This window comes from Anopheles maculipalpis, chromosome X (assembly GCF_943734695.1).
Source record: "Anopheles maculipalpis chromosome X, idAnoMacuDA_375_x, whole genome shotgun sequence".
Classification (NCBI taxonomy): domain Eukaryota; kingdom Metazoa; phylum Arthropoda; class Insecta; order Diptera; family Culicidae; genus Anopheles; species Anopheles maculipalpis.
In genome coordinates, this window is record NC_064870.1 from 5,872,674 (window position 1) to 5,885,875 (window position 13,202).

Here is a 13,202-nt window from a genome sequence, read left to right on the forward strand (position 1 = left end):
TGGTGGTGCGTTTGTTTTATAGACGTATCCTCTCGCTCTCTTTCTCTCTCTCTCTCTCTCTCTCTCTCTCTCTCTCTCTCTCTCTCGCTGGCTGATACGATCTGTCTCTGCGGTCAGATCTGATGCGTCTTCATGCGGTTCTGCGCACTGTTAGCTGATCGTATTCTATCATCTCCCCGGTTAGGCTTGCCGCCCTTCTGCCTCCAACCCCAACCTCCCCCTCACGACACGGCTGGGCTCAGTTTTGTCCACTGTTTCATGCTGGCGCACCTAAACAGAAACCGTACCCCGTGCACACAAATATGAATAAGTATAAATTTATACAAACGACCGGTTCAGTCGAATGATCATCGGCCGTAAATGGGAAAAGGGAAATGTGTAGAAGCTTGTTGAAGTACTGTGCTGTGGTGTATGTGTGTGTGTGTATAGGAAGATGGTGGGTAGGAGGGGGGTTATGTAGCAGATCAGAGGAGTATTGGACCATTTTTTACTTCTATTTTTGAAACAGGTTTTGCGCTCACGCGCTGCTCCTTTACGAGCGTGTGAGTGCACTTCTTCGATTTCAGTTTGGGGAATTAAACAAAAAATCAACAAAAATACAGGGTTCGCCAGGTGTGAATGGTAATGGTTGTGTTAAAAGTCTAGAGCAGCGCACGTTACGCTTTTAAGCGGAACCTTGATTTTGCTATACCAAACGTCATGGATGCGCTCTCGCGGCAACGATGCCTTTTGCTGTTTTTCTTTCATATCGAGCCGGCTGAAATTTAGCTTCTTCCTGTGTTTATTTTGCTTGTGCGAGAAGCTCGTTGACGTATGGTGCGTGCACTGTACAGATGTCAGAGATCGTATCGAAGATAGCGCGTAAGTGTGAGTGTGCGTGTGAGTGAGCTGTATAGAGATGAGCGAATGAGCCATCTTACTTTCAAAGGATAATTTTCTTCACCTTTATGGTGGAGCGTTAAATCACCCTCCCCCTATCACCTCCTCCCTCCCTCCTTCTGCCCTTCTCACAACTCCGATTACACACTTTTTCGAATGTCTAATTGTTCTACGAGGTTATTGCTGAGGTTTACAGACGAGTGAAGGGGTTTACTTTTATTTCAATGCTCCACACAATCACTTCCACAAACAGACTGGAAGTTCTAGCACACGACTCAAGCGTCCATTCTATTTGCTGACCCCTATCTCACCTAACCAACCAATAACCCCCCCCCCCCCCCTTCTACCACTTATCACCCTCCCCTCCACCGCACGGGCAACCAATCTCTCATTCAATCTTTTTCATCCTATGCTTCTTCTTGTACACCTACTCTTGGCGCACAGCATCCTTTCCTCGTGACTTTGAGTGCCCTAACTTGTTTTTATTCCGCCAATGTGTTTATCTCCCTTTTTCGCCATAACGCTTTCTCGCCAGTCGCCAGCTCCCCACTCCAAGTCGCCTCTTTTTCAGAATCTCTCCATCTGTCGCACACACACACAGACACGCAGCTTCCATGTGAAGTAGTTTTAACCGTCCATTGCTACCCTCACTCCAAGCCGCCCCCCCCTTTGGGGAGTTGTTCCAGGGTTCGCGAGAGCGAACTTTTTGGACACTTTAATTTAATCTAATTTAATCTGACCCTCTTCCCCGCAGAAAATTAATTTCGTCGAAACATTCATAAAACTGAAATCTCCCTTCCCCCTTTTTCGCACCGAGCCGTTTCTTTCTCTTTTAGCATCTTTTTTTTCACTTTATCGTTTTGTTGTTGAGTTTATGCTTTTGGTTTCTTTCACCCATTCACCACCTTCTGGTCTGTTTGGCGTTCGTGCTACAGATTGTAAGGCAGCTCCCACCCCCCTTCCCCTCCCCACCTTTTTTTTGTTGCTGCTAGCATTTATCACCCTCGAAAAAGCGAAATGAGCAAAAGTTATGGCGAAATTGAACTCCGCGAAGTCGGGAGGAAGTTTGGAGCGAAAATCGACGAGTGGAGCATTAAACGAGAAGTCACAAAGGTGTGTGTGTGTGTGTGTGCTAGCGTATGTGTGTGAATGAGAAGGCAACAAGTCGCAGCATCCGAAATGGGTTGCTAAATAATACTTCATCTCCGTCGTCCGTCGTCGTCGTCGCCGTTTGGCGCTTTCCTAACAACGGCGCGATGACGATTGCGTTTCACAGATCACTGCCATCCCATCCTCCCCTGCATTATTTCTTGCGTACCGCTCACGGCCATTAGTGTTGGTGTCGTGGGTTTTTTGGCGGTGACGTGAAGTGTGTTTTGTTCCCCGGGTTTTATCCCTTCCTTGCGCTGCAATATATTCCGTTACTAAGGTTTTCCTGGCAAATTTATCTTGTTCCTTTCTACTTTACGTTGTTTTTAGGAAGGTTGGTGGTTGGAGGGAGGGGAGGGGAGGGGGGGGTGTTAGGAAGAAAGGGAAAAGGGTGGTAGGTTCCTTAATGTTTCTCTATATTTGTTCTTATTCGCAACGATCCACAGAGCCCAGCATCGCTGCAAACGGGTGCAACATTCCCGAGCAATTGAATTTGCGTCGCGTCCGTTGCTGGGCTCTTTTTACACCACGAGAGCGACAAAACAAAACTACCATCCGAAGATGAGTGAACGGCGGGGATGCTGCTGAGTGATGATGAGCTCCCCCGGGACTATGATTAACCACAGAATTCGCGGAACATTACGTCGGCTGTGGTCGGCGGTCAGCAAAGGCTGTTTAAATATAGGCCTGCTGGGGGTGAGCACGCTACTGTGTCTCTGCTGAATGACCGGGGGAAGAAGAAAACGGGATCGGTGGGGAAGGGGAATAAACGTGATGATGTTAAGAAAAAAAAAATCAACAGCGTACAAACAAAAAATGGCACAACAAAAACTAATAAACAGAGCAAAACAAAACCACCGTACGATAAGAATTACTTAAGCAAGGAAAACAAAAGCACATGTAAAATAAAGATGGAAAACAGACAATTTAATAAATGTAAATAAAGCCACACTCACACACATTCAAAACGGAATTAATTTGTACCCAGGGGGAGGTTACTTTCGTTGGTTTAGTACTCCACTGCTTGCAGCCACCGTTTCAAGACCTCTGACCTCGTATGCAGCAACTGTCTCGCCGTGCCCTGTGCATCAGTTGCTCCAAAGGGGTAGAGTTTAATAGTCACTATCGGCTTTTGTTGTCATTGTCGTCTTGTTGCACCCCGATCTCTCCGTACCTATTGCACACGCGTTCGTCCAAGCAGCCCCGTCAGTGAACCGTTTTACATCAATAAAACTGTCCTCGGGCAGCGAAGCGTCTATAATGCGTCGATGATGACTGCACGCAATGGGATACACTGGTTGGACGGTGGGGAGTATGGTTCGGTGGTGAGTGCATGGCAAATGCTTTCAATTTGCGTAGGGAAAGGTACAGAGTTTTCCGACTAGGGAAGTAAGCTATATCAATCCTCTCAGAAAGGGGCAGTGTAGTTTCTCTAGCCGTACAACCAGAGCAAGATGGGACGTTTCTCCCGAACAGTACTTGCGTACATCGAATTCTTGTGACTTCTGGCAAATCAGTCTTAAGTCTTCTTGGCAATACAACTTACTAGTTCAAATTCGGATATCTCCACAAACTCGAGCAGCCTTTGCCAGACAGTCCAGCGTACTAGGAAACGAGATGGATGTTCTTTTTTCCCTCTTCATCAAATTATTCTTGGCTTTCAGGTTTAATGACCCTACCAGAAGTCATGCCGACCAACGAATGGCTTACTAAACTTGATGATACCACCTCCCCATTATCTATCGACAAATTAATTACATCTTTGAGTGTTCAGCCCTATCAGTTGGCAACCCCTGCCCCATATACTATCGCTCTATTGCACTCAGCACGCAATCATCATTTATCCAATTAATAACCGACTCACACTCTCATTCGAGGGGGGACTGTTTTATCAGTTAAATCATGCGAGTGATAAGAGACGAGCTCAGCTCACTGGCGCGTTTAAAGCCGCGCTCACCGTGGTAGACTGTGTGGGACGACGGTGATTATCTGTCAACGTGTAAACAAAATGGAGATGAATCATTGTTTTGCCTGTGGAGGGGAGCGAGCGAGGGGAGGGGATTGTGGTAGGGGGAGGATTTACAGGTATACAAATTATGAGCTTCCAGCATGTAAGCAAGTAAGTTATCTCAACCCTTCCACGAAAGTAGAAGCCAGAGCTTTGGCCAATGAGCAGACGAAAAAGCAAAAGGGTGATAATGCATTGTTCCTTCTTGACACTCGCTAGCCTCCGTGCTTCTTCCCACCTGCCCATGTCTTTCGCACAATCTCTTTCATGTGTATTTTGTGTAATAAAATAATAATACCCCCGTTTAGCGGTGTTTTGTTTTAATGGTCATCGCGCTACAAACCATCCGTCAAGTGCGCGCTCCACGATGCCTCTCCCTCTCACTTTCTCTCTTCGGCGCTCACTTTGTCTCGCTTCTTCACATTGCGCAAAAGTGATCGGGATCGGCCCCGTTAGTACCCCCTTTCTCGGGCGTCTATTCTTACCGCACTCCCTCGTTGTGCGTTCAGTGGCGAGTGCGTGTGTGCGTACGAGCGACGCGCATTAGGCGAACGAAATTTAAGTCGCCCGAGTTTTCAACGTTTTGTGCCGGTTTTATTTGACCGTTCTGCTTCATTACCCCCCCCCCCCCCGCACAATCGCTGTATGTTGTACCGTTTTGGGGTGGTTGTCGTCACTCTTATTACGAGCTGTTTTTGTTTTTCCTATCCCACTCACACAACCTTCAGTCACTCTCTCTCTCTCTCTCGTTACCACACACACACCTGGGTGGTAGAGCACTTTGAAAAGGGAAATCCATCCATCCAAAAGGGTTTGAACCGAATGGTGCACTCATCGGAAAAACCCGTCATTTTCCTTGCGCGTGGAAACGGTGTGCGAAGAAAATGGGTGAAAAGTGACATTAGAATCACGTAGACGTACCATCGGTCGGTTCGTTCTCCTCACGCCTCCACACACGGTGCCGTTGTAGCTGTGCGTCTTTCTGGACGATTCTAATGCTCGCTCCACAGTCGGCCCGCGTGTGTGTGTGTGAACGCTGAGTGAGTGGAAAATTTTTCACCCCATAACGATGTGTTTGTTTTCCTTGTCGCGCTACCGCACTGCTGCCTGCGCGTTCTCGTTATGTTGTTTCGCATCGTATTTTTCTGTTGCTGTTGGCTGTATGCCTTCCCCAAGCGGCACTCTCGCTCGCGCATCGCATACGGTAACGGTATAACGAACGCAACCAGCGTACGGTGGCACTCACCGGGGGCTCTCGCGGGTGACCGAGTCACGCGTGTGCGCGCCCATACCGTCGGACCATCGAGTCGCATGCGAGCTGTTGCGTTCGCTTCCCGCTTAGTTGCGTTTGGAGTGTTGTGCTTACAGCGTGCTCGGTACGTCCGTCCGTACGAAGCGTGTTCCCTGTGCTCGCTTGTGTTTCTTCGACAGTTGTTACGGTGTGTGTTTACCCGGGTGCGACGCTCTTCTATTTCGCCGTTGGCTTCCACGCTCCGGGCGTGTTTGTGTGTGCGTGTATGTGCTGACCGTCTAGCAACACCTTTTCTCTTGTTTTTCTTCTTGGTACTTCACCCACCCGACAACGGCTTTAAATACACAATACAAAAGAAAAAGGGTGGCCCGGAAGGGAAGAAGGGCATTTAGTGGGAAAGAGTAAATAAGGGTAGATCAATTAAAGAGCAGAATTGAACAACTATAAAATAGAAAAAGAGAGCGAGAGTCCGAAAGCTAGTGGGAGAGAGAGAGAGAGAAAGAGCGAGATCAAGCGAGAGACAAAAAAAAGTGCGTTAGAAAAGAGAACGAAACAACAAAACATCAACAACAACGCCAAACGGCGGAACAAACAATCAAACAAAAACCCCAAAACGCAGAGTTTTCATATACAATTAATTGTCTTTTATGTGGGTGTGTTGCCTGTCTGTGTGCTTGTGCATCTCGTTTAACGCGCGCGAAGCCACTGACAAACGCCAGTTCTATTGAATAACAGTATTAAGAGAGCCACTAAGGTTGCATCTTGTTGCGAACTGTGCTAATTAAAACAGCGAATCCTATTGCGTGTACGAGCGAACGAGAGAGAGAGAGCGAGCGCAACATTCATGAGCTAAAGCAGGAGAGAAGCGAAAGTTGCGCAAGAGAAAGAGAGAAAGAGAGAGAGAGAGAGAGAAAGTGTGTGTGTGCATTTAAAAAAGGATTTAAAAGATGACGCGAGGGAAAGACCGCAAAAACACAACGCCGGGGGTTCAATAGATTTCGCGTTGCGTTTCTCTTGTCGTTTTGATCGAAATTAGTTAAATTAATTTCGTTTCTCTTGCATGGTTTAGCCCACCTTCGCAGTCCGAGCGAGAGTGTGTGAGCTCATTACAGGTTAGCCAGATAGACAGACGGTCAGACATTCAGACAGGGAAAAGTCATCGATGCCCAGTACCCAGTTGACAATCTAGCTAAAACTGATCTAGCAGAAGTGCAGCATTTTTTGAAATTTTGCGCTCACTTTATGTTGATTCCACTTTAGGTTGTTTCTGTGTGAGTGTTTGTGAGCTTCAAACACTGTTTCTTCAGAGGCCGTTTTTTTTCGTTTCGATATTTGAGGTTACCTCTTTCTGATTCCTATGTGCGTGCAGAATTAAAAGGGGTTCCAAACGTTTTCTTGTTTACCAACACTTTACAGATAGTCAACACATTTTTACCACCACTTGTGGAAGCACAGGTGTACGCAGTAATAAGTCGAGTGTAGGAGACATTTGTGTGTTGGGAAGGATCTCTTTAATGCTCTTTAAAAATCTTTTTGAGCTAGTTTTTTGAAAACTTTTTCAAGAATTAAAATTTAAAAGAACACAAAACACACACACACATCAAGCTATCACAGTTGTGAATGTAAAATAAAAACAAATGTTAAGCCCTTCAAACTCGTTCTTTTCAAACACTGCCCATCAATGCTGTCGTTTGCCACTGGTCACCCATACATTATTACACCAGCAACGCAATGTTGCCACCTGAGCGATGATGCTTGTTCGCAACGAGGCGGCACGAACGAGAAGAGCAACAGCAGTGCTTGGTCAGGAAGAACAACAACACACTACGCAATCAAACAAGCAAGAATCAACGTCTGCTTCTGCTGTGTAGGAAGAGCACACATATGAGCACAAAGGCGCGACCGTGCGAGACACCGGTCCAAGCGAGAAAGTCCACCTTTTTTTGTTGTGGGGGTTTGTGCAGTAGGAAAATTGAAATGGATAGAGGAATCGTTTAAGGCTACAAAAAGATCGTTCTAGATTAGGAAGAGCATTAATTATAAATGCACAAAACTATCGCTTGCACGCATACACACGCACGCAGATAAGCTGCGCCATGATTCGAACGGGCATCAAAATGCGGTATAATTAAGCGAGCCAGCCACGAAACTACAAGAGAAGGAAGTGTGCAACACGAAGCATAAAGGAAGCCATACCACGAAATGGCTGTGCAGAGAGAGGCTACAAAAAGGGATGGGAGGGCCATGATGATCGTGTGGAAATAATCCACCACGCGAAAGATATAGAATTAGACAGGGAAGGTACAGGTGAGGCGGGATCGCAAGAGATGCAGTGCCCGAATACGGTAGAGAATAAGGGGAAACGAAAACGAAAGATCGGACAAAACAAAAAAAAAAGGGTGATGTCCCGCTACGTGGACTAAGGGTGCAGGGAAGAAAGAACTTTTATGGCTGAAATGAGGGATTTTGAAGGCTGGCTTAGTAAGGCAGAGAAAGCGTAACCAAGCAAGGGAGAGGGAAAGAGTCCGAGCGACCAAAAAGGATGGATGGTTCGAAAACTTGTTTAGAAACTAAAAGCTGATGTTTTAAAACTTCACGCTAATGTCCGCGATTCTCGAAAAGAGCTGGGACGGGCAGGAAAGGAAGTGCGTTGCACAGCACCGAGAAACTGTTTTTGTTGCGTGTTTGCGCATTTTGCCGAACGTAGCACTTCGGTAGGACTTAACAGAATTGCTTTTATTGAAAGTAGGATTGTTGTTCGACGCACGATCGATTGTAGAGAACTGCTTTGTCGCTGCTTAGACGAATAATAATCGCGTTTTCCAAGATAAGATTCGTTTTCAAAGGTGTCGTAATGCTCGAAAATCATGTATGCGCTTAAGTTCTTGTAGTCCGTGTGTTTATATATAAAAAAAACGCTCCTCGTTAGTAATTTTCATGCAAACTCTAAGCAAACGCTGCCACCGTGACTTGAACGTGGGAAAAAAGAGATAGAGCGCAAGATCGAAGTCGTCCCCTGTTCAATACGCTTTGGGCTACTTTTTATGCTTACGCTATGACGACAGAAACTGACACACGCACACACAGTTAAAAACTCAGGACTTGAAATAAAAAGTAAGATGCAAAGGTAGGACGGTAACGAGGAAAAGGCAAACCTTTTTTTTTTAAATGAAAAAAAAAAACAACATTGCGGTGAAAGGATCTCTAGACGATGTATCTCGCTGTTTGCTCTCCATTCCGTAACACATTATCCCACTAAGCCAACTGATCACTTCTATGTGTATCTGCCCTTTTTTCTCCCCATTCGCCGTCTCTCTCTCTTTCTCTCTTTCTTGATCGTGCTAAAACTCCCCCCTTTTTTTCTTGTGCTTTAAGATTTGCCTTTAAAGTTTGTCGGCTGGGTGTGAGGTTGATCGAGAATACACGGGAGAGATCTGTTGGTGTGCACAGATGTGGAGAGACAGGAAAACATAAATCAAAAAGAACACACAACCAACGGAGGTCTAGTAGGAGAGGGGTTTTTTTTTTTTGTGTTGATGATGTTGTACGGTTGCTCTTAGCGCCAGTGTGTGACCCCCTTGCGGATGAGTGCGTCTGTTTGTGAGTGCGGGCGCGTGCGCTTGCGTGCATGTGTGTGTCTGTGTGTATACGTGCGCTCGTGCAAGATGTAGTGCTGTTTAATTCGTCGCAAATGAATCGTGATTGGGTAGAAATCGGAAAATGGGCAACACACGAACATACACCACATCACAGCAGCAACCACTCCGGGTGCCAGCGCGCGCGCGCGTTTGTGTGTGTGTAACGCGAGTAAAGGAGGGTGGCAAAACCGGTTGAGTGTGCGCTAGGAGACCCTTTTCATTCGTTGCGTTATGTATGCGTTTTCTTCTTCTTCTGGCATTGCATCTCGTTCCACTCACGTACAGAGAGAGGAGAGAGAGAGAGAGAGAGAGAGAGAGAGAGAGAGAGAGAGAGAGTTGCTTTGGGTATTATGAAATCTCGATCGTACAGGAACGGGTTCGCGCAGAACACCACGCGATCTCGTCCGCCACACACACCTGGTTTCACCGTCCGTTTTTCTAACGCGAGAGCCGAGGCCGCACACACGCACACACACACACTAAAGGGCGACGGATCGAATCCCGGCAGGCAATCAACCAGATGAAACAAAACAGCGCTCTACCTAGCAAGAAAACGTAAAGAAAAAAGCGCAAGATGGAAACTTATCGACACTCAATCTCGCCTTCTATCAACCTTCGCGTGAGTGGCATCCGATCAAAAATCTTATGCGGCCAGTGTGTGGTAGGATGCGTGTGCGTGTGCGTGTGTATGATGATTTTCGTGTTATGTTGTTATGCGGCGCCCCTCTCGAGTTGTGTATGATCTCCGCAAGGCACAACCAATCAAACACATATGTGCGTGTGATTCCAAAACCCGTATTGTTGTTGCGGCTCCCGAGGGTGTTCAAACGCTTCTGGGGCAGCGCTTTCGATATCCTTCCCAGCAACCAAAGAGGGAAAAAACATAAATAGGCAACACACTAGCGATAGGGTGACCTTAAACGGTGTGTCATCGGTCACCCTGCCTATATATCCAACGCACACAACATTACTCACAGTTCTTTTTGTTCTTCTTTTGTCTAAAAACGCTGTGTGCGTCATCGGATTTGTACAACCAGAGCGAGACAGAGATAGAGAACGCGCGCGCGCGCGCTCAGGAGCGTAACAGCGCGTGAGCGAAAGAACGCAGCAGAAGAGAGAAAAATGCTTAGCAAAGGAGGGAGAATGCGAAGAATGTTGAACAAAAATTCCTCACCTATGCGAAAACGTTGCAGCGTGAGCGACGCACTCACATTCCGATCGCTAGCTCACCCGTGTGCGCGCTGCGCCACGCACTCTAGCAGCAGGCGCTGGTGTGTGCGCGGCTGTGAAATGAGTGACTCGAGCCTTGGCAGCCATACCACCTGCCCTCACTGGAGGCAAGCGCACGCACACACACACACACAAAGCCGCAGGAAAAAGGCTCTCCGTTTGGAACGTTTTTGATGAGTCAGCCAAGCTAGGCGCTAGCGCGCAACAAAACATTCGTGTGTTGCTGGAATTTTCGACATTTTGAATTAATCGGAAAATACGGCTGATTATTAATCGGAGCATTTAAATAAAAAGAAAACTGTCACTTGCGTAGCAGCGGACAGAATTAATTTAATTAAACTACAAACGAACATCTCTGTTGCTTTGCCATGCTCATGAATGGTTTTTTTTCCTGTCCTTTCTAGTTTGGGTAGAAACACACATACAAACGCATCTAGACAAACGAAACTAGAGGAAATTAGGTTGTTTTTAAAGTTGGTGTTAAATGCAGCTTGATGGATGCTTCATTCATCAATTTTGCTACATTATCCAATTAATTATTAAGCGAAGCTAGGATTTTCCTACTCCTAGAAACAAATGTGTTTTCACACAATCGCAGATATACATTTGGTTTATTTTTCCACACCTTGATAACGTCTGTTTAAGCTGTTTCGCACGTTTATAAAAATTTTAAAAAAATTGGTTTTCATATATATATATATATTTTTTGTATTTTTCTCGCTTACCGGTTTAGTGATAAATCCGTTTGTCTGAAAAAAAATCTGTACACAGAAAACTAGTGCCGTGCCATCCCAAATGTCACAGACAGCAAAAGCCACACAACAAATAAATTGAAGCAAATCATAAAAACAAACAATTATATCAGTGAGTGACACACAAGCAAAGAAAAGCCCATTTCCCGTGCTTTTCGGGTGCGGGAAGCCGAATGTGATAAGTGAGAGATTGTCTGTGTGTGTGTTCGTTTGTGCGTTATTCGTTCGGTTTTTTTTTACCTGCTGGGTGCATTTGCTGCTGATAAGCTGTGACGCGCACAAAAAAGACGTAAAGGAACAACAACAAAAAAAAGCAAAAACAAGCACCACTCCGTTGCGAGAAAAGCGATTTTCTGCAACAGGAAGCCAAGCGAACGCGTCAAGGTCACGAAAAACGCATATGCTTTGGCACAACCGGGCCACAGCAAGCGGTGTGTGCGTGTGTGTCTGCTTACAGAAGGAGGTAGCGACAGCGGGTGCGTAATTTAGTAGACAAATAGGAAAGCCTTCTTCATACACAAACACCGACAAACACCATCAAGCCAGCCTTTCGTCATCCGTGGGGCAGAATAAATGTTAATTTTTGGAGGTAATGTTTTCTTTTTTCCTTTTAAGCTGTAAAATCAATAAAAACCACTTTACTGCATGGTTGAGTTTTGCTTTGCCTCCGTCGATTCGTGCATGAATATGTGTATGTGTGCGGTGTTTATTTTTCGATTTTGTTTTATCTTACTTCTCTAGTAGTCATGTTGTTTTGGTTGTACTGCTAAAATGTTTTTTTCTCTTAATTAAAAAAAAATGTTTTTGGTTGCAAAATGTTTGATTATTCGAAGCAGCTTTGCATTGGTTAATACCCGTTCATTCGAACGTGAAAACAGCGTTTAGTGTTGAATCAAGAGATATAAACGACAATAGTAACAAAGCATAGACCTGTCAAAGTTGACAGCTTTTTCAGCTAAATGCTAATAATGAAGAGTATCAACGTTTCGCCAAGTAGCTTGCTTGTATTTATCCGTCAATACTCGGCCTGACATTCCTCTTAGTAAATCGCTTCTTGGAAGGCAGATATGCGCCAGCCAATGAAGCAAAGATAGGATAGAAGCTAAAAGAGGCTTTTAGCTGAAAATGTACAAGATAGAAAACCAAAGTCGGGCTACCTAGTCCGTTATTATCAACTGAAGCAGAGTACACATCACTGGCTGTTAGTTGTCGGGAGTTACTCCTAATGAAGAATTTCTGGGAGAGCCTCTACAGAGCGCAGTAAAGATTTTCGATGATAATCAGAACTGGTGAAAGACCTTCTAGGTCTTCATGCCAAGAAGAAGCATGTGGAGATCAAAATAAAATTTTGATAAAAAAAATGAAAGTAAGGTGATTTTGACAGTATGGCCGGCAATCGAGTTAGACACACAACGTTGAATGAAGTGATGTACTTGATTGCTGCCTGAGCCGTTTTATGACCACGTACTACAAAGTAACTGAAGTGGTTTTATGGACTGATCTAGCTTTGCACTATTCGAGGTGAGTGTTGGAAACTAGGGAATGGTTAAGAAAGCTTGATAGTGTCAAAGCATGAACACAGCGCGCTCCAGGTGCATATTGCCAAAGCCCCTGGATTTGGTAGAAACATCTGTTAACACAATCCGCGCTACGAAAATGACAGCTGTCAATTCTCTTTCATTAGCAAACGTGCTATTGCATCTCTCACAATCTCCAGACGATCGTAGTTTGGTCGGAATGCGACAAATCTTGAAGAATAAGCATCTCTCATGGCGTCTAACGTGTTAGAAAGCAAAATATCATTTTATTTCGCGAACCATCGTGAAATTGTCGCTTTCTTAGTGTACAGTTAGAAAAGTTCTTGCCCATAATAATCACCGCAGGGGGAAGTAAACGGCAACACCCAAATTCAAAACCTTTTCGTTGCGTATTTAAGTGTGCGTGTATGTATGTATGTATGTATGTATGTATGAGGGTTTGGTTTTATATTTCTATCCTCCCATTAGTAGCTTAGTATGCGGCGTCCGCGACAGTAAATGATCCTTGTTGTTCACGTGTGTATATGCCTCAGTGTCAGATAGTGAATGTCGCCCCCAAGTAGCAGACACATTTCGACTTACCGATCGACGTTTCTAGTGCCTGTGCGACGGCACCGGCGTGCTGCTCTGTAGTGTCCAATAAGGCGGAGGAAGTGTGTTGGCCTCGTGTTTATATGTGTATATGCGTGCGAACAAGCTAGCGTGAGATAAAGAGAGAAAAGGAAAATCCGAAAACGTCTGGAACGAGGTGCGCGA